General features: G+C 43.5%; 1 protein-coding gene across 29 annotated transcripts in view; it reads left to right on the forward strand.

Annotated features, from left to right (window-relative positions):
* Positions 1 to 22520, forward strand: part of LOC132341420 (ceramide transfer protein-like) — a 218126-nt gene that overhangs the window by 86411 nt on the left and 109195 nt on the right. Inside the window, exon 1 of one of the 29 annotated variants that reach the window (XM_059872985.1) lies at positions 12842 to 13161. The exons of the other annotated variants lie outside the window; for them this stretch is intronic. The gene's annotated coding sequence lies outside the window, so the exon portion shown is untranslated. Of the gene's footprint in view, positions 1 to 12841; positions 13162 to 22520 lie in introns of those variants that run through there. 29 annotated transcript variants of the gene reach the window in all.

A 22520-nucleotide genomic window follows, 5' to 3' on the forward strand; every position in this document is an offset into this window, starting at 1 on the left:
ATGGATTTCTTCTTGTAAGGCCGAAATTGCATATGAAGTCTGCCATTCAATATGTTTAATAACGGCTGAGATGTTTACAACTCCTCTCTCCAGCTCAATTACTCCCAAAGAGGGAATGAGAGCTCTGATTACACTATGGAAAAGTGTGGGACACTCAATGAGATGATGAATGGATCTTTTTGTCCTCCTCATCCTTCCATTTAGATCCTCAACACGTTCAAATATTGTTATGTTTGGAATTACAGCCCCAAGGGCATAGGCCCGATCTTTATCTAGGGGCAGAATTTTCCAGGCCTCATTTTCACAAATCCAATACCACCCTGTCCCACGTGATAGAACAAGTCTCCATGATATCTGTGATATCTTTTTCATAGATTTTAGATTTACTCTTTCTACAGAATCAGTCTTAGGGCAATATGGAGGAAGGATGGTCTTTCCTGTGGCATTTGCAATTGTGCAGGGAACTGTATAATTCCAGTGATCAATTAGGCCACTCAGGAGAATAGGAGGACGATAGGCCCAATTGATTTGGTCCCACCTTTTCAAAGGGTTTGCTTTTATTAAAACACCAATCAGTTGCCAGTTACCATTCCCATCCATAGCTGGCAATTGGGTACAAACCCAACAGTTGTTCTTATGAAGAGCTTTGGATATATTTTGGACTAAAGTCACATGTGAATCTTGGGGCCAAACTTGAGCCATGGCTACTAACTGTGCAAATAACAGGCACAAAAAGAACAATTCAAACCACATCATCCTGATTTGTATCAGTCTCCTCAGTCTCTGTTTTCCCGGTGGTTTCAGGAGCAGAAGCCTTTTTAACTCTGGAGTAGTGAATCCAGGGTCCCTTGCCAGGGACCCTGACTGCAGTGAAGGTAGTCAGCAGGACTTAGAACAAGAGTTCTCACCACTTAGCTTACAAGGGGTCACTATCACACCATTTAACATAGACCCAGTCTCCAGGGTGGAACAGATGAGCAGGTATGTCCAGTCTGTCGGCCTGGATAATACAACGAATCTCTGGAGCTTCTGCAAAGTGGAACTTAAAGCAATTAAATACCTTTTCAAGTCAATTTTCCTCCTCATATGGATTTCTCCAGGGCTATGCAGAATCTGATAAGGCCTGCCATACCATATTTCATAAGGACTTATGTTTTCTCTCCACCTTGGTTGTATGTGGATTCTCGGTAAGGCTATAGGCGAGGCCTGAACACATGTCATGGATGTTTCTTGAGAGCCTTTACTAATCTTGGTTTTAAGGGTTCCATTCATGTGTTTAATTTTGCCACTTGCTTTGGGCCTGTAGGGTGTATGCAGGTCCCAAGCAATTCCTAGAACCCATCTAGCTTCTCCGACTAATGATACAAGAAAGTGTGACTCCCTGTCTGATGACAACCCCAACAGAATCCTAAATCTTGGAATTATATGATTGAGCAAAACTTTCACCACTTAGTTTGCTGTGTTAGTGTGACAGTGCTAAGCTTCAGGCCATCCACTGGTGTGAACCAACATCAGTACATACCTGTATCCTTCTTTGTGTGGCATCTCAGCAAAATATATTTGCCAGTAATCTCCAGGGAGATCTCCTGCCTTTGTTATTCCTTACACAACTCTTTACTCGTGTCAGGGTTGTTTCTACAGCAGATTTCACATTTGCTTGTTATAAATTGTACAATATCAGTCATCCCTCTTCCTATTACTACCTTCCTCAGATGTTTCAAAAGATTTTCTGTTCTCCAATGGGTACTCTCATGCTCTCATTGCACTATTTCCCAAAGGAGAAGTAGTGGGACTACAACCTGTCCCACTGGGGTAACAGCCCACCCGCTTTCTTCAATTTCAGCCCTAAGGAACTTAACTTGTAGTCCCTCTGATCATAATTTGGGGTAAACTCTGACAGATCTATTCCTTTTTGTGGTAACAATTCACGAATGCTTTTTCCTGCAACCCCTTTTTTCTGTTTCATCGGCAAAGCAATTTCCCAGTTCTGGAGTTGTTTTCCCTTTTCGATGACCTCTGCAATGCATAATAGCTACCTCTGTAGGCTTCCAAATATTCTGCAGGAGTGCAAGGATCTGTTCAGCATGTTTGATTTAATTACCTTGAGCAGTCAGCAGCCCTCTTTCCTTCCAGATGACTCCATGGGCATGGACAACATTAAGGGCATATTTAGAGTCAGTCCATATATTAACCTTCATTCCTTCCCTCACTTCTAGAGCTCTTGTCAGTGCAATGAGTTCAGCTTTTGGTGATGATGCATCTGATGGCAAGGCCTTTGCTTCAGTTAACTTGTCCATGGTTGTCACTGCCTAACTTGTCATATGCTTACCATCTCTTTTGAAGCTGCTTCCATCTGTATACAGTTCCCAATCTGGATTCTCTAGAAGCACATCCTTCAGGTCTGGTCTGCTGGAATAGGCCTCTTCTACTGTCTGTAAAAAGTCATGCTCAGGCACATTGTCAATTAATGTAGATGACAAAAACATTGCAGGGTTTACAACAAATATTTTTAGGATAACATCATCCAGTTCCAACAACACAGATTGATATTTAACCATTCTGCTAGGGGATAGCTAGTGTCCCTCCTTTTGTTCCATTATAGTTATCCCTGCATGGGGTACATACTATAGTGGTTTTGGTTCAGCCAGTTTGAGAATTCATCAAATTTGAGATTTCCTGGGTGGTGTACCAACGAGTGTAGTGGGTTTCAGTGCTGGCCAATGACCAGTGCACTCACTTCCTGCTGTGAGGTAGGATTAGGAGAAAGGCAAGCCAGGCTCAAAACTTTAAAAGGGTATCAAGAGAAATTTATTAACAGTAACTAAAAGAAAGAATGATAAGAATCAGAACAAACCCTTCTCCTTCCCCCACAACCTTTTCTTTCCCACTGACACTGTAAAGAAACAAAACCAAAAATTTAAATCAGTTTACTATAGAGTGCGACACGGCGCAAAGCACCAAGACTCCATCAGAAGGTTGTATAAGAGGGATTTATTATAGCAACGTGTTGCCTTTATAGTTTTTCAAGATATTTACATTTACTTAACAGACCGATACACCACCCATTGGTCATAAGAAAGAAACAAAGTTCTCAATAGGTGAACAAGGAGCCACATCATTCTGTGAGCCAACTAAAGTCCGTATCTTTTAACTTTCTCTCTTTCATCACATTGTCATGGTGATAGCCTTGGTGTCTTCCGAGAGAGAGGTACGGGGCTTTCCTTATCTTCAGGAAGCCTTTGCTGGCTCATAAGAACAGCACAAAATGTCTTTCCTACAGTTTACCACCTCTAAAATAGTCTTTCTTCAGTTCACTTAGGGAGACAAGCCCCTGTTGTTAATGTTATGGAGACTTCTCCACAAGAAAGAAAACAGTTCTCTTGTGGCTTTCTCACTAATAGTAGCCACCTGGAGAAATCTGCAATCGTGAAGTCCCTCCCATTTTCCACAAGCTTTTCCCACAGCTGTGTTTATGGCCCATGTCAACTTATGCGGTATTGTTTTATAGATGAACTGTTCAAAGGAAAAAGTTCTCATTATCTATCTCTAAAATCATCTCTGGGAACAGAGGTCTTCTTCTTCTGGGGGCAAAGGACCACTCTTCTCTCCTTCTCTGTTCAAACTTTTCATAGGATCACAGCTACTTTAACATCGGCTTACTTTAACATGGAGGCCTTTGCTTGATATCAAATTGAACCCTTCATCTCCCCATGGCTTTCATATGTTACAGGGAAACAGTCTTTTCTCCATAGCTTACAAGAGGATTTCAGCTGCAAGATCAAGGCATCTCCTCATTCCTCCCATCTGGGACTTGACTTCTTCACTGACCTCGGTATCTTCATATTGCTCCTCTACATGCTTACATCTTATTCCTTTCTCTCACTCAAGGGAGGATTGAAGCACTGAAAGAGTTAATATCTCGTCCTGGGCCTGCAGATAGTCACTCTGTGCTTGTGGCAGAAACTGCAGCTGGGGCTATGTCAGGATCGGCTGCATGGCTGGTCTTTGGTTTTCTCTGCATTCAATTCCAGCCACAGAGCCATTCTGCATGGGCCGCAGGGCTGCCTCTGGTCTTAGCCGCATGATCTCGTGCGGCGGCCACACTTGGGGGAGGGGACCTGGCAGTGAGATGTTAACAGCCGTGGCCTGGCCCTGCTTCAGCCAGGACCCCTGCAGCCTCCCTGCCCCCTCCCTGGTAGCTTCTGGGGCCTAGCCAGGCCAGGCTGGGGATCAGTGGGCTCCCTGGAGAGGGGCCCAGCCCTGCAGCAGAGCCTGCCTAGCCCAGCCCAGCCAAGACAGGGGCCAGGCTGACCTTGTTACCTGTTCCCAGGCTTGAAGGAAAAAGAGCTTTCCTGGGATTTTTCATCTTTAACATGTGTCTTTCATAGAGGCGTGTACAGCTTCCTAGTGGTTCCACAGACTGTCAATTATACAGAAGTTTTTACATCACTTCCATAAATGCCTCCCATGCAAAACTACCACAATGTACTACAATGTGATGTCCAAGGGTAAATTTCCAGGCCTTCTGGGTCAAGATGACAGTAGTTGCTACAGCTTTAAAACAACCAGGCCACCCTTGGCTGACATTGTCTAGCTGTTTTGAAAAGTAAGCCACAGCCCCTCTCTAGTCTTCAAGGTGCTGTGCCAGTACCCCCAGAGGAACATTCACCCACTCATATATAGAGTTCAGAAGGCTTAGTTAAGTCCAGCAGCCCCAGAGCTGGGGCTGACATCAATGAATGTTTCACATTTTTAAATGTAGCCTTAGTGCTCTCCACCCACATAATGATTCCGTTTTCAGATGCTTTGCATGCTTCATACAGAGGTTTTACCAGTACTCCATAAGCGACACCAACCTACTATTCCCATGAAAGCTTGCAACTCTCTCACTGTATGGGGCTCTGGAAGAAGGCAGATGGCTTCTTTCCCTTCTTTGCTGAGCTGTCGATGTCCACTGAAGACTTCTAGCCCCAAATAAACTACTATTTCCCTGGCAACCTTTGCCTTCTCTTTTAAGACTATACTCACTTTGTCCCAAAACATTCAAAAGATGTAGAGTGAGTTGGATGCAGTCATCTGGCGTTTTAGCTGCAAGCAAGAAAGATATTAACATATTGAACAATAACCCCTCCTCATCCTTGTCTTCTCCAGTCCTCCAATTCCTTTGCTAGTTGGTTTCCAAATATAGTTGGGCTATTCTTGAAACCCTGAGGTAGACCTGTCCAGGTAAATTGGCTTTTTCTCCCTGTGTCAGAATTCTCCCATTCAAAAGGAAAAAGTTCTTGACTGCTCTTATGCGCAGGAATACAGAAAAAGACATCCTTATAGTCTAAAACAATGAACCAACTTTATTCATCTGTCAGTGTGGTTAAAAGCATATAGGGGTTTGCTATAACTGAGTGTATATCCTCTGGTATTTTGTTAAAATCTTCCACCAATCAATAACTCTGGCCATCAGCTTTCTTTACTGGCAGGATAGGTGCATTGTATCTAGATTCACATTCCACTAATAACCCAAATTTAAGGAACTTTTCAATTATAGGTGCCAATCCTCTTTGACCTAACTTTAAGCGGTATTGTCTCTGCCTTACCAGTGTGGCCCCTGGTTTGAGTACAAAACTCACAGGCTCAGCTTGTTTGGATCTCCCCTACTCAGGGTGGTAATAAAAATTCCTCCCAACCCCCATCACCTACCCAGGTGCCACTTAAGAATAGCTATGAGGCCCTGGATCTAGAGGGTCAGGCAGATGACATAGAAGAAAATTATCTGCCCAGTGAGCCTCTCAATTACGCTTCATCTGTCAGACGGATCACCACCTCTAGCATTAAAAAGAAAAGAAGGGTAGTTTAGTGGGTGACCCTTCTGAGAGGAACAGAGGGCCCCATATGTTGACCCGACCCATCCCACATGGAGGTCTGCTGCCTCCCTGGGGCCAGGGTATGGGATATTACCGAGAGACTCCCTGGGCTGATTTGGCCCTTTGATTATTACCGTACACTGCTGATACTCCAGGCTGGCAGTTATGAGATTGAAAAGAGGAACATCAGGGCAATTAAAAGGGACTTCAGGGCACTGGGTCAAGTGGTCGATAGGGCAGAAGCACAGGTAGTGTTCTGCTCAGTCCCTTTGGTGGCACAAAAAAAATGAAAGGAATAGGAGAGCCCACATTATCAACAAGTGGATCAAGGGTTGGTGTCATCAGCAGAATTTGGGGTTCTTTGATCATGGGGCAACTTTTATGGCACCTGGCCTGTTGGAACTGGATGGGCTCCATCTCTTTGTTAAGGGCAGAAGAATTTTTGCTCATGAACTGGTGGAACTCATTGAGAGAACTTTAAACTAGGTTTGAAGGGGGAAGGGGATGCAGCTGGGCTCTCTGGAAGCAGGCCCAAGAGTGGTAAGCCTCAGTTAGGGGTGAAATCAGTAGCCCAGCTGAAGTGCATGTATACTAATGCATGCAGCATGGGTAACAAACAAGAGCTGGAAGCCATGGTACAACAGCAAAGCTATGATGTAGTTGCCATCACAAAAACGTGGTGGGATGACTCACATAGCAAGAGTGCTGCACTGGATGGCTATAAATTCTTCAGAAGAGACCGAAAAGGGAGAAGTGGAGGGATGGCCAATTATATTAGGGAGGCTTTTGATGCCATGGGTATTTAAACTAATGACGATTAAGTTGAATGCCTATGGGTAAGAATTAGGGGAAAGCCAACAAGGCTGACATCCTACTGGGGAGTCTGTTATCATCCACCCAACCAGGAAGAAGAGGTGGAGATCTTATTCTATAAGCAGCAGGGGAATGCTTCAGGATCATCAGCCCTTGCTCTTGTAGGTGACTTTAACCCGCCAGACATCTGCTGGGAACTTAACACAGCAAAAAAGAGGCAGTCCAGGAAATTTTTAGAGTGTGTGGAGGACAACTTTTTGTTGCAGCTGGTGAGGGAGCCCACTGGGGATGGACTACGTTAGACTTGTTTGCAAATAGAGATGAGCTGGTGGGAGATGTGGTGGTTGGAGGCTGCTTTGGGCATAGTGATAATGAAATTATAGAGTTCTCGATATTTGGTGAAATCAGGAGGAACATCAATAAGACTTACATTGGAGCACACACGGTCTCCATGGAAACCAGAGCACGTGCTGTTTTGATGTGACACACATGTGCGGTCACAATGGGAGGTCCCCTCCCCACCCTCTTGATGGGAGGTTCTGCCCCGCCCTCCTCCTGTTTGGGGGGGTGGTGAGGGAGTCAGGGACACTGGAAGGGATGGAGGAGACCGTAGTGGGAAGTCTTCTCCCGGCCCCTCCTCCTCCCCTACTGGCAGGGCTGGCAGGGGCGAAGGTGGCAGCAGGGACATGGCGCCTTCCTTCAAAGTGAGTGCTACCAAGTCTACGTCCTCCGTGTCTGAATTTTTAACACAGATTGGGCTAGCTAGAGGCTCCTTCTTTTTATCCTTTCTTCTCTTCCCTCTTAGAACCATCACAATTTGATCTTTTTTAGGTTTATGTAAACCTGGTCAATTTAAAAAAAATCATGAAAACTTCTGCATACAAAAGATCTTGCCAACGCTGTTCCTGGCAGAGTTGGAATAATAATTTTGATATTAATTCCCTTTCTAAGCAGCTGAATGGAGGCCAGGTCCTTCTTTTCCCTAATTCCTTCATAGGCCATACCTGTGTAGAAAGCCAAATTAATTCTTCCCTGATAAGAGATGTCTTTTTGTCTGTTAGAATATGCCGACGTATTAATATTAATTCTAACGGGGAATTTCTGTGGATCTCTGTTTTTTCTCTCCAGAACATGAATTCCATGTTTTTATTTACAAATGGAAAAAAGCTGCTGAGAAAAGAAAGAGTGCAAGAGAGAAAAAAGTTGTTCTGGCCAGGATCAGAACTGGGGTCCCTAGGATTCAAAGACTAGCACTTAACACTGGTGCCACCTGGCCACAGGCCAAGCATTGCAATTACAGTCTGAAGGCAATGCCTCTTCCCGAAACTACAATGGCTGCATCTTCCATCTTCGGTCACAGCCAGACCGAACCACTGCCTGCGGGGACTGGGGGAGAAGGATAGTAGGGAACGAACAAAATCCCCCCCATTGGCTGCCCCGACCCCTTCCCTACCCAAACAAACTACAGGAGATCTCGAAACGCAAAACCCACACATGCTAGCAACAAAATACCACCTTTTATTGCCTATAAGTTGCCATTACTTCTGCGCCAGATTCTGGAACTCCCAAAGTTTCTCAGATTTATGAAAAAAGCCACAGTTTTAAAATGCTGGCAGAAGAGGGAAGTGGGATATTAACTATATCCAAGAAGCTGTATTCAGAAGTCATTCTTGTCCTGGTGGAGTCACCATGAAGCTGTTGCCTTTTTGGCCCCTAAATTCATGAGCCAGACATTGCTAGTGTTAATAAATGAATGCTACGATTTAATAATTAAAGAAATTTATTAAATGATCAAAAGTATAAATTTGGAAAAAAGCCACAAGCAATTTGACCCTGAGCCAGGCAGTCAGTGCCAGGGAGACTTAGGACTTGGTCTCTGTCGAATCAGAGTCCCTGTGGATCTCCGAGGGTCCGTTCTAAGGGGTCCATTTTTATACAGTCTCTCGGGCTTTGGAAGGGGGTCTTCTTTAGCATATTATCACGCTTCCCAGAACTGGTAAAAAAATTACTGGAATCTTGTCAGGTGAAAAATTTCCAGGAATGTCTCCTGCTGGGGTTTAGTCAATCAGGAGAAATCCCTTGGAATATACATTTCTGGAGACAGTGTTTTCTTGGTGTTTGAATCTTTATCGCTCAGTCTGTTTCTGTTGCTGATGCCTATCAAAAATACCTCCTGCTGGGGTCTTGTCAGATGACAAATCCTTGGGAATATACATCTCTGGTGGCAGTGTCTTCCTGGTGGTTTGAATTTCTATCACTTAGCTTAATTGTTGCCCGACACTGGTTTTAGTACACAAAATGCTGTGTTTTTTTTTAGTTTCATTTAGCACTAATTTTTTATAACATATATTACATATTACAGTAGGTAATAAAATGTGCTCACCTTTAGGAAGGATCTCCCCAGGTGCACAATATGCCAAATACACACCAAAAATGTGCCGAAGATGCACATGTGAGAAAGGACACTCACTTTTTAAAATTTCAAAGGTTTATTAAACCGTAACAAAATACAACAAAGGACTGAATAAGGAAAAATTACAGTGCTGGGAGCATGGAAGTAAACTGCCATGTGCTCATCTACAAATCAGATGCTCTTCTTTGTATACCCTTGGCCCCTCCCAAAATCTTGTCAGTCAACTCCTTACCTGCCATCCATTGGTGGAGATAACTTTCTTACATCTTGATTGGAGGTCAGGTGTTGCCATGCTGAGCCTCCTAGTAACAAGCCTGCCTTCCCTCATATGCCCCAACTAGTGACAACAATACTGGGGGGAAGAGAAAGCGGACTATGTGGAGAAAACACAAAAATAACATAACCACGCATCTATAAAACTTCTCTTAACATACACATATTAGTCTCTTAATTGTGAGAGCCAACCATCTCATTATCCATTTATAGCACACACATGACACAGGGCAAGTACAGTTTTATAAGTTTTGCAAATAAGCATAATTGACAAGAATCTCCAATTAGAAACACAGATGATAAGCTAAGACCCCTTCTTGGTTTGACCCTCTTCTGAAGCCCCCATTTTGCTAATAGCTCAACTTTGTTTATGAGAAAGTGTCTTGGGAGAATGATTTGACATTGCTTCTCAGAAGATTAGGATAGGGTCTTAGGAATGCATTTTTTCTTTCTGTTTAACAGGATAAGAAAATACTAGCTATGAATCTATATAGTTACATGATAATAGGCTACAGAGCTACAAATATATATAAGGAATAAATAAAAGCAAAAATCAGTTTGGCAGCACTTGGATAAGGAGATGTTGGAGGTTAGGACTTTTCCGTTTTTTTCTTTCTCCCAAGGAATTTTGTCGCATTTGTTGCTAACAGATGATTACGACCAGTACTTGAAAGACAAAAAAAGTAGCCAAGGTGGGAGGAGGGGTGCAGTTGTTTGCACTCTTGTAGCTGAGGGGCATTCTCTTAGAAAGGGCAGAGATACCATGACATTTTGGCTGGGGGGTGAGGGGTTGGGCTGGATTCTTGCTCTCCGGATTGGAGGGGTATGGTCGAGTTGTGGCTACCACGGGAATAATTTGCTGCTGCGACAGAGTCTAGACTGGCACTGCTTCTTCTTTACTGTGGGTGAGCCTCTGTTCGTAAGAGTAGCTGGTGAACTGGGATCTCATTAACACCTGATCTGACTAGGAAAGAACCTCACCATCTACTATGGGGCCTAAGAGGAAAAAGCCTGGGACCCCAACCCCCTTCCCAGAAGGATGTGTCTCCCTGGCTGTGTGGGGCAGCTGCTATGGAGAAGACTGGCTGCTGCTGCCCAGGCCCGGTGTTTTCTGCTGCTGCCTTGGCCTTTTTTTGATGCCCAGAGAGGCTGAGCTGGAACAGACACTAGACAGAGTTAAAGGAATAAAGTAGGTATTTATTAAAAGGCCTTTAAAGGATACACCTTGGGCAATACAAGAGCCCAGCTGTGGCTACACCCAAGATGGACCCAAAATGGATGCAAGATGGACGCCTGGTCCTGAGTCTTCACACTTTTATAAGTTTTGGTCCATTTACATATTGGGGTTAATTGTCCAATTGCGGCTTCAGGTTATGAAGTCCCATGCTCCCAGTTTGTTCTTGCCATTGTTAATGCTTTTGGGCCTGTGGCTGTAATTGCTGTCCTTGGTTCTCAGGCTGGAAAATTTTTGATTGTTTTGTCTAACTACCCTGTGAAGAAAACTTACTGACACTTTATATGAAGTTCAGAGTCACACACTAAGGCAGTACAGAATCTAAAAATATGGAAGCTAAAACGTAAGGCATCATTTTCCCCCTTTAGAGGCTTGATAAGGCCTTTACCTTGTCGAGTCTCTATTATAAATATCTACTAATAATAGGTATTTAATAACAGATAAGTATCTGTGGAGGGATGGAATGTAAGAAAATAGTGCAGAAGGTAATCTCACACCTGAGGAGTTGCAGCTGTGCTAATCACCAAAGATTAGGAACAGGCCTGCCCTTAATAGGCCACAGCTGTATCCAATAAGAAGAGTGCTACAAAAGAGTGGGTTAGCTAGCTAAGGAGAGAGATGGAGTTTGTTGGTTGTGCTGTGAAGGGAGTTGGAGGCTGTGAAGAAGGAGTCAGTGCTGTGAGGAGCTGCCCATGAAAAATCACCGAGAAGGTATGGGACTTTTGAAATATGATGACAACAATTGGTGAGCCTGACGTGATTCCGATGTGATCCCATGGTGATTTGGGCAGAGAACTGTAGAGAGATCAGTAAGGAGGTGATCCTGTGGTGGTTTGGGGAAAAAGGAGTTAAGTATTAAGCAATGTGATCCCAAGGTGATTCAGGAAGATGACTGCAGGCCTAAGAGAAATAAGACAGTGGAGCTTAGGAGCTGAGCAGGTGGACCAAGAGCCTGGGAGCCTAAAAATCCAGATGAGTTGTAGCCAGGCAGACCTGAACCTGACAGAAATGCAGGCAGACCTCAGAGCCTTGAAGTCTGGACAATGTATGAGATACCATCCCCAAGAAGAAGAGTGCTGGATATGAGGCGTGGATGCTACACACTTTACTTATTTGGCATGTTGGAGCCAGCCCTGCACCCCTCTGCCAAGGTATGGCTGCAGTCTGGAGGAGACCCAGGACGGTGCCGGGTTCCCCCAGAATGGCAGTGTGTGCAGCAGGACACAAGCTGTAACACAGAGCTCTGAGAGGCAGAGTCAGAGCTGCACAAACAACATGTAAGAGAAGCCTTCTAAAATTGTATAGTGGCCATCTCCACAGTCACCTGATGTGATTTGGGATTGGGCTGTAGGGCGAATTGCAGCCAGAGATGGAGCCCAGCATAGCATTGAGAGCAGCAGGGGATGCTGCCTGGTCCGGACCTGACACATTTCGACACCTGGAGTACAGGTGAGCCGCTGGGGACACAATGAGAAATAACATATCAAGAGAAGAACAGATTGTTCGTCTACATGGAAAACAGAGCAGGGCAAGAGAGGCTTAGCAGTGGCCAACTAATACAACAAAGAACTGTAAAAGGAAGAAGAGAATTATTAAAACAGCAGTTGGAGCTGGGGACAGAGTAGCTCTATCATTCAGTATGATGTATTCGTTTGCTGATGAAATATCTGCATTTTGTTTGTGAATTGCAACTATTAATCTTTGATTGGGCATAAGTAAAAGTTTATATTCCACAAGCATAAGTACACTTGACAGATACTGGATCAATGTTGTTCAACTCATATAACTATTGATAAAATTATGTAACTGTTAATTTGTTACTACCTTTAACTTATATAGCCTTTAACTTGTGAGTTGTCTTATAAAGTTGTACAGCTATTGACATTGTCAATATTCTAGAAGTGTAAGTATAAGAGTTTCTGATAATATGTAATGTAAGTTTGAGTAATGAGTCAAAGTCAGCGCACAGACACGTTCCGAAGTTAAATAGAAATTACACCAAAGATGTTTGTACTGGGTTTACTATCTTTTGCAAAGGGCCCTGCAAAAGATAGTAAACACAACATTAGTTTAAGAAAAGCCTTAAGCTGATGTTCTAGACTGCGAAAAGCTAAACTAAATCACAACTTAGAAATGTATGCTCTTGCTGTGATGTGTTGCCTGAACATTTGTATACTGTTAGTCCTAAGTGAGATATGTGAATGTTATCATATCAATTTACTCAAACATATCTTTCCAGAGATGCTGCAACTTTGTAATTAAAAGAAAAGGGGGAATTGTGGAGGGATGGAATGTAAGAAAATAGTGCAGAAGGTAATCTCACACCTGAGGAGTTGCAGCTGTGCTAATCACCAAAGATTAGGAACAGGCCTGCCCTTAATAGGCCACAGCTATATCCAATAAGAAGAGCGCTACAAAAGAGTGGGTTAGGTGGCTGAGGAGAGAGATGGAGTCTGTTGGCTGTGCTGTGAAGAGAGATGGAGTCTGTTGGTTGTGCTTTGAAAGGAGTTGGAGGCTGTGAAGAAGGAGTCAGTGCTGTGAGGAGCTGCCCATGAAAAATCACCGAGAAGGTATGGGACTTTTGAAATATGATGACAAGTATCTAACAACAGTAAATAACTAACAATAATAAACATCTAATAACAGTAAATATCTAACAACAGATGAATAACTGTTAAGAAAATTAATCCACAAACACTGGAGGATTATGTCCAAAAAGGAGACAGGAGTTCTTTCTAGCTTTATTTGAATAAAGGAAGGGGCCAGGGGGTGTTCCCCTGGGATCTCTTGAATTTTTGGAGGATGCAGCCTCCTTTTTAGCCTAATTTCCCCATCGCATTTCCCTTCTCTCTTTCCCCATTGGCTGAGGTACTTGAGAGGTACAGACTCTCCGATACACCTGATACCAAAGATTTCCCAAAGATTTCCCTCTAATGTATAACCCTCCCTTTTAATTTTTAATTATGGAATTTAGGGGTTTTTCTTCCCCATTGTTTCTTTAATCTTTCAATGTCTAATTTTGTTTATCAGGAAACCTAAAGTTTTTTTGTAAAAGCAAATATCTTTTTCCATTCATCAATCAATGGAATCCTTCCCATTGTTTCTTTTATCTCCCAGTGCTAGTTTTATCTACCAGCAAACCCACAGCTTGTTTGTAAAGACAAATCCGCTATTCCTCTCAATAACTAATAGTAAATAAGTATCTAACAACAGATAAATATCTAATAACAGTAACTGTCTAACAGTAAATATCTAATAATAGAAAAATATCTAAGAACAGTAAATAACTAACAATAATAATAAACAATAATGAACAGTAATAAATATCTAACAGTAGTAATGTTTTGCACAGTTGGCTACCATGCAAAGAAAAATGATTCTTATGAACAGTTCTTTAGGCAACAAAGAGGAATAATTTAAAACATGTTTCATCTGCACTAGTCTCATTTTTACAGTTATTTCAGGACCAGAAGCCTTCTTAACTCTGGTGTAGTGAATCTAGGGTCATTTGTCAGTGGCTTTGACGGTGGTGAGGGTATTCAGCAGGACTTGGAATGGTCCTCTCCGCTTGGCTTGTAGAGGATCACTTAACATAGACCCAGTCTCCAGGTTGGAAGGGATGTGCAGGTGTGTCTAGTCCTATGGGTCTGGATAGCACAATGTAATTCTGGAGCTTCTGCAAAGTGGAACTTAAAGCCATTAGATATCTCTGTAAATCAAGTTTCCCCTTCATATGAATTTCACCCGGAATATGCGGAATCTGATATGGTCTTCCATATGGTATTTCATAGGGACTGTTGTTATCCATCCTCTTTGGTTGTATGCAGATTCCTAGTAAAGCTATAGGCAAGGCCTAAACCCATGTCATGAATGTTTCCTGACAAATTTTGCTAATTTGTGTTTTGAGAGTCCCATTTATATGTTCAACTTTATCGCTTGCTTGTGGTCTATAAGGTGCATGCAGATCCCAAGTAATTCCCAAAATCCAGCTAACTTCCTTAACCATTATTGCAACAAAGTATGATCCCTTATTAGATGACATCCCTAAGGGAACCCGAACCTCAGAATTATATGACTGAGCAAAACTTTCACCACTTCCTTGGCTGTGTTAGTGTGACGGGGTAAGCTTCAGGCCATCCACTGAAGGTGCCAACTAATACCAGTATGTACCGGTATCCATCTTTGTGTGGTAACTCAGCAAAATCTATTTGCCAGTAATCTCCAGGAAGATCCCCTGCCTTTGTTATTCCTAACACAACTCTTTTCCTCATATCAGGGTTGTTTTTACAGCAGATTTCACATTTGCTCACTACTGATTGTACAATATCAGTAATTTCCTTTCCTATTCCTACCATTTTTAGATGTTTCAGAAGATTTTCAACTCCAAAATGTGTTTTCATGTTCTCTCTGAGCTAGCTCCTGAAGGATCAGGGGTGGGAGTACAACCTGATTTGCTGGCGTAACAGCCCAACCACTTTCTGTGATCTCAGCTTTAAGGAACTTAGTTTGTGGTCTGCTTGGTCATATTTTGGGGTGAACCCTAACAAGTCTATCTCTCTTTATGGAATTAGTGCAAGAATACCTTTTTCTGCAATTCCTTGTGCTGCTTTATCAGCAAAGTGATTCCCTATTTCTGGAGTGGTTTTCCCTTTTTGGTGACCTTTACAATGCATGATAGCTACTTCTGTAGGTTTTTTAATGCTAAGAGGGCGAGTATTTGTTCAGCATGCTTGATTTGATTACTTTGAGCGTTCAGAAGTCCTTTCTCCTTCCAGATGGCTCTATGAGCATGGACAACACTAAATGCATATTTAGAGTCAGTCCATATATTTACCTTTTTCCCTTCACTCAGGTCTAGGGCTCTCGTCAGTGCAATCAATTCAGCTTTCTGTGATGACACATCTGCTGGCAGGGCCTTTGTCTCGATCACCTTGTCCTGCATGGTCACTGCATAGCCTGTCGTCCTTTTGCCATTTTTCATAAAGCTGCTCCCATCTGTAAAAAGCTCCCAATCTGTATTTACTAGTGGCATGTCTTCCAGGTCTGGTCAGATGGAATAGACCTCTTAAATTGTCTGCAAACAGTCATGCTCAGGCACACCATCAATTAAGGTGGAGGACAGAAACATGGCAGGGTTAACAACAGAAGTTGATTTCCAGGTAACAACAGTGATATTTAAGCATCTGGTTGCCAGACAGCCAATGCCCCCCCTTTTGTTCAAGTACAGCTGCTGCGGCATGGGGTACGTATACTACGATATGCTGCCCAAGGGTGAGTTTTCAGGCTTCCTGGATCAAGATGACAGTGGCTGCCATGGCCTTCAGGCACCCTGGCCAGCCTTGGGCAACATTGTCTAGCTGTTTGGAAAAGTAGGCCACAGCCCTCCATTGGTTCCCAAGGCACCGTGCTGGTACCCCCAAAGCCACATTCAGTCTCGTGTGTAAAGAGCTCAATAAGGTTTAATTAAGTCTGACAGTCCCAGTGCTGGAGCTGACATTAGAGAATTTTTCAGCTGTTTAAAAGCTGCTCTGGTATTTTTGGTCCATATGATAATTCCTTTTTTGTCTGCTTTTAATGCTCTGTATAGGGGTTTTACTAGTAGTCCATAATTTGCTATCCACAAAAGACACCAACCTACCATCCCCAGGAAAGCTTGCATCTCTCTCAGGGTGTGGTGCTCTGGGAGTTGACAGATGGCTTCTTTCCATTCTTTGCTGAGCTGTTGATGTCCATGGAAGATCTCAAGCCCCGAGTAAACTACTGCTTCATTAGCCATCTGCCATGTCTTTAGAAACTCTGTACCCACTCAGTCCCAAGAAGTTTAATAAACTTACAGTAAATCTGATGCAGTCATCTCTGGTTCTAGCCGCAATCAGGATGTCATCCACATATTGAAGAATAACGCCTTCTGGCTCCTGTCTTTTCCAGTCTTCTAATTCCTTTGCTAGCTGGTTTCCAAATATTGTTGGGCTATTCCTGAAATCTAGGGGTAAAACTGTCCAAGCAAGTTGACTTTTCCTCCCGGTCTCAGGATTTTCCCACTCAAAAGCAAAAAGCTCTTGGCTGTTTTTGTGCACAGGAATGCAGAAAAATGCATCCTTCAGGTCTGCAACATTAAACCACCCTAATTCGTCCATCAGTGTGGTCAAAAGGGTGTAGGGATTGGCTACCACTGGGTGTATGTCCTCTGTAATTTTGCAATTGCTCTTTAATCTTGTACTAATTGATAATTCTTATCTTCTTTTTTAATAGATAAAATGGGTGTGTTGTTTTTGGACTCACATTGCACTAATAACCCATGTTGTAGGAATTTTTCAATTACAAATACCAATTCCTTATGTTTCTCTAATTTCAAAGGGTGATATTTTTGCCTTACTCGTGTGGCTTCTGGTTTGAGTGCAATACTCACTGGCTCAGCCAGTTTGGATCTTCCTGGGATATCACTGGCCCACACTATTGGATTAACCACATTTTCAACTTCAATGGGAATTTCACCACATTTGTCCTGTATAAAAAGTGCAGCAACTTGGACAAATTTAGATTCAGGAATTACAACTTTTGCACCCTTTTCCTTTTTAATTTTAATTTCTGCTTCCAATTTTTCTATCAAATTCCTCCCCATCGATGTTTTAGAGGAGTTAGGCATATAGAGCAATTGATGGATTACCCAGTGCTTCCCCACTTTAAATTTTAAAGGTTGGAAGAAAGGCTGTCGCTTACCCCCCTTGTCCCAACAACATGTACACTATCTTGACTCAGTTTCCCTTCTAAGCTATTTAACACACAATATGCCGTAATGAGGCCTTAGCTGGGTTTCGAGGGGTCCCCAGCAGGCTGCAATGGATCCAGATAGCTCAGTCCTGCTGGGCACAGGCCTGTCTGCCTGTACGAGGTTCCCAAGCAGTTCTTAGCTGCAGGCAACCTTAGCAAGCTTAAGTGATATCAGCTCTTTTAGTGATTATCAGCTCATTGTGATTTCAGCTCTTAACTTGCTGGGTGCCACAGGCAGGCAGACGCAGGGAGAGAGAGAAGCGCTGTGTGAGGTTCCAGAGCGATGTCTTTATTGGAGTCTTCTGCGAAGGTCTCAGGAACAGCTCTTCTGCTGAGCTGGGCAAAAGTAGCTCTTTATATAGGGTACAGGGGTTTTGGAAATTGTCCAATACTAAGGGTTAAAGGAAAGTGACCTATAGTCCTACAGAGAGATAAGCAAGGGTCCGAAGGTGGAAGAGAGGGGCTTCTAAGGTCCAGTCATCATGACTTGGCATTTCCTATCTTAGGCTTCTGGCTGCCAGGGAAGCCTTGCAGACCCTGGGCCTGCTACAATGCCGCTCCAGTATCTACCAAAAATTCAATGTCATCTTTTCCCAGCTTACCTATAACCAAGGGCTCCGCTGGGGGGTAGCCATTGAATTCCAGCACTCAGAAATTGAACTGCTTGAGCTTTGTACTACTGGGAGTTGGGGAACGGGGGATTTTTCTTTCAACACTGGACAGTCATTCTTCCAATGTCCCAACTTTTTTGCAATCGGCACACTGATCTTTCTCTGTAGGGGAAGTTTTCTTGGATGACTTTTCCTGAGTTGCCTTCTTACTAGGTTGGGGTTTAACTCTTTCAGTTGGGCCCTTGACTCGAAATACCTTCCAGGCAACCTTTAGCAGTTTATGTATGTCTTGAACTCCCTCTATCTTTTACAGCTTTGTTCTTATTGCATTTGTAGTTTGACCCATAAACAAGAGAACTAGATGTGCTTTTCCACCAGTTGATTTAGGATCTAAATCTGTAAATTTGATGGCAGTTTCTCTTAACCTATTAAAAAAATCAGTGGGTAATTCATCATAATTTTGCCTTACTGTGTAAAGCTTTGACCAACTTATAGCTTTAGGCACACTATGTTTTAATCCATATACAACAAGACTTTGATATCATTTTAACCTTGCCATATGTTCTGGAATGTTTGTATCCCACCCCGGGTTTTCTAATAGGAATATTTGTGTAACTGTGCTGTGAATCAACCCATTTGCTATGCTAGCCTCTACTGACATTGTGATGGCTTTATTAACCATTTGTCTCTCAGTGGGATCAAGTAATGTGTCTAACATAGAGTTCAAATCAGGCCAGTCAGGGTTTTGTGAGTTAATTTCCCTTTCTACTAATGTTGCCACCTTATCTGGGTTTTCTTTATATTTCCCCACAGTAGTTTTCCAGTGTTCCAACTCTATAAGGGAGTATGGAACCTTTACATATATTGGCCCCTAGTAGCTGACTGGTTGCCGTAATGGGGCTTGCAAAACCAGTTCTTTTCCTTTTTTGACCTAGCATGTTTGGCTATGGGGCTGCATTCTTTGATAGCCATTTTAGCTATCTTTTTCCTCCTCTGCTTTCTCAGGGCAGCAATAATCTCATTGTCCTCCTCAGAGCTAGGTGAGCAAGAGCTGTCTGACTGTTGACTCTGCTGTAGTAGTAGATCTGCTTAGACCAATTCCGATTCTAGAAAGTGCTAAGCACAATTTACACCTCAGTGGGAACTGGGATGGGTGCCTGTGCGCTTTGATGACATCGTCTCCTGAGGCAGCCCCCCTGGCATTTGTGGTTGCTATGGAAACTCACAGGCCTGAGAGCAGAAGAAACACCATCTCCCTCCATGGGAGGACCCCTCTGTGCCCTCTTGGCAGAAGGCTCTGTCCCTTGACTGCACCTCTAGGGTCGGTGCTGTTGGCTGCACATGCTGGCTGTCCCCTCCCCCTGCTGCTGTCCATTACTGTGATAATAGCGATGATGGCAGGGGCGGCAGCGGTGTCCATGGCTGCCAAAGCCTGCCTTTCTCCTCCTTCACTTGTTGGAGCCCCTCCAGAGCAGTGCCCCCCCCTGCCCCCCTCACCGTGACACTGGCGATAACAGCAGCGCCAGCAGGGGGCCAGCATGATTCGCGGGTGTTGAGGGGCTGTACCCGGGCCCACTGCAAGTGCAAGCGGCCCTGCTCTCAAAGTTGGGGCGATGAGGTCTAACTCCCCCTCCTCCTTGTCTTTACACCCACTGCTCAATATCGACTGTTCCTTTTTACTTTTCCACTCTTTTTTCTTTAAAAGCAATATATGTTTTTCCATTTTGTTTGCTGATGGGCTTTGCTGACATGATAAAACCATAGAAAGCCTATCATTCTCTAACTCATTGAAATATTTGTCCTTGTGTATGCAGGATATCAAGCTTGATATAAGTTTTTCATTTAAGCTACCGAATTCAGGCCACGTCTCATCGTTATCAAGTTCATAAGTTTGCCACATTTTTTCTGAGAGTCTGATAAGTCTGTATTTAAAAAGCAATAACTTTCCACTGGTTAGGTCATGCCAGTTTTTAAATACTAATCCTAGGAGACTATCTCTCGGAATTTTGCTATTACACTCACAGGAAAATATGCACCCCATATCTTAACACCTATGAGTAAGAAAGTAACCAGGGAGAGAGAGGGAGAGCAGGAGACAGCACAAATGAGTAAGAGATGGTATTAGAATTCCTGACCTTCAGAGCCTCAGCACAGGACCTAACCCACTGTGCCACTGCTGGCCTCAGGCCAACACCACAATGCTAAAACCACACTTTTTCAGACAGCGTCCCCTCCTACTCTAGCAGACAAGTTGGAGAGCAAAAGCAGCTCTGCCTGGACCCCCTAGGGATCTTCCGCACTAAACAAAACTACAAGAAATCTCTTAACACCTAACTCAGGTGTTAAAACTGGTAAAACAAACTAGATACCACCTTTATTCAGCTACTTACATGCCTCTGTGCCAGATCCGAGGATTCTTGGGCTCTGATACCTTCTGGACTGCAGCTGGAGCCTCCCTGGGAGTCCCGGGGGGCGCAACTTAGTGTTCCTCTGGTCCAGGGGTTTTCCAGATGCCTTGCTGTCCCTTCGCGGGGTGCCAGAACTGATGCCCAGAGGCACTGACCTGGAACAGAGACTAGACAGAATTAAAGGAATAAGGTAGGTATTTATTAAAAGGCCTTTAAAGGATACACCTTGGGCAATACAAGAGCCCAGCTGTGGCTACACCCAAGATGGACCCAAAATGGATGCAAGATGGATGCCTGGTCCCGAGTCTTCACACTTTTATAAGTTTTGGTCCATTTACATATTGGGGTTAATTGTCTAATTACAGCTTCAGGTTATGAAGTCCCATGCTCCCAGTTTGCTCTCTTCAATTCACTGTAGTTTATGCTTTTGGGCCTCAGGCTGTAACGGCTGTCCTTGGTTCTTGGGCTGGAAAAGGATTGTTTTGTCTAACTAAACTGTGAAGAGAACTTACTGACACTTTATATGAAGTTCAGAGTCACACACTAAGGCAGTACAGAATCTAAAAATATGAAAATTAAAATTTAAAGCATCATTTTTGCTACACTCTAACCCAACACCCCGTGTCTGCCTGACTCTTGCAGCTCCTGCTAAGGCTGCAGATGTTTCTGTTACATTTTGTTTGCCACCTGGGGTGTGCCTGTCTCTGCTGTTCCAGCTGCTCTGAGGTTGCTGCTATAGCCCTTTTTGTCATCTAGAGGGGCACTGAGACGGGCTGTCCTTGTGGGTTTGTAAAGGAAGCCACTTTTCTATCTCTCCCGCCAGTGCCCCCGCTATTACCCACGTGGAGCCAGGCAGATGAGCTCACACCCCAGCACCCCGTGCAGTTGCAGGCAAATCATCACACCTGCCTTGCCTGGCTTGGAGTAAACAGCGCCTGTAACTGCACCAAAGTGGAAAGTGCTTGACAGCCAAGAAAAGGCTGTTGTTGGGTTTCTGGTTTTGTATGCTATTGCTGCCATTGTGGTTGTTGGTTCGCCCTGTTTTATATATATTTATTTATATTTATATATACATATATATATATATATACACACACGCTAGTGAAGAACTGTTACTTCTTTTCCCATATCTTTGCCTGAAAGCCCCATAATTTTTGAGTTATAATAATTTGGAGGGAAGGGGGTCATATTTTACATTTCCAAGGGAGGTTCCTGCCTTTCTTGGCAGACACCTGTTCTTTAAACCAGGACAGGAGAACAGTTGCTGCTACAGCCCATTGGCATCTGGGCCATCCCTGGCTATCGCTGTCTAGTTTTTAAAAAAGTACCCTGCAGGCCTCTTTAAGTCTACTACTTTCTAAGCCAGAACTCCAACAGCAAGGTGCTGTCATTCCTGCACAGAAAGCTCAAAGGGTTTTGTTAAGTCTGGAGGCCCTAAGGCGGGTGCAGATATCAGGGCTATCTTCAAGTTACAAAACCCATATTCACTTTCAGGAGTCCAAATCAAAGGTCCTTCTGGAGCTTCCTTTAAAAGTTCATCCAACTATTTAACTAAAAGTCCATAGTTTGAGACCCACAATCTGCACACACACACACACACACACACACACTCCTCCCTCCCATCCCGCCAGATGCCCCATGCCTAAGAATGCTCTCAAATCTCAGGCAGTCACAGATTGGGGTACCTGGCAGATGGTCTCTTTTTTGTCTGTTCCAAATTTCTGCCGTCCTGGTAATTTTTCAAATCATAGGTAGGTAGCCTGCTGCTTCATGATTTGAGCCTTTTTCCTGAGATACTTTGTATCCTCCTTGGCCTGGGAAATTTAGAAGGCTGATAGTCAGTTCCATGCACTTTTCCTTAGTTTCTGTTGCTAGTAAGACGTCATCAACATATTGTAGGATTAACCCTTCAGGGTTCTCTTTCTTCCAGATCTCTAAGTGCTTTGCTGGCTTATTCCCAAAAATTGTTGGACTATTTTTAAATCCTTGTGGTAATACAGTCCAGGTAAACTGAGTCTTCCAGACAGTTTGGGGGATTTTCCCATTCAAAAGCAAAAATGCTCTGACTTTGCTTATCAAGACATGCATAAGAAGGCATCCTTCGAGTCTATCACTGTAAACCATTGTGTCTTGGTTTGA

This window comes from Haemorhous mexicanus, chromosome W, assembly GCF_027477595.1.
Source record: "Haemorhous mexicanus isolate bHaeMex1 chromosome W, bHaeMex1.pri, whole genome shotgun sequence".
NCBI lineage: Eukaryota > Metazoa > Chordata > Aves > Passeriformes > Fringillidae > Haemorhous > Haemorhous mexicanus.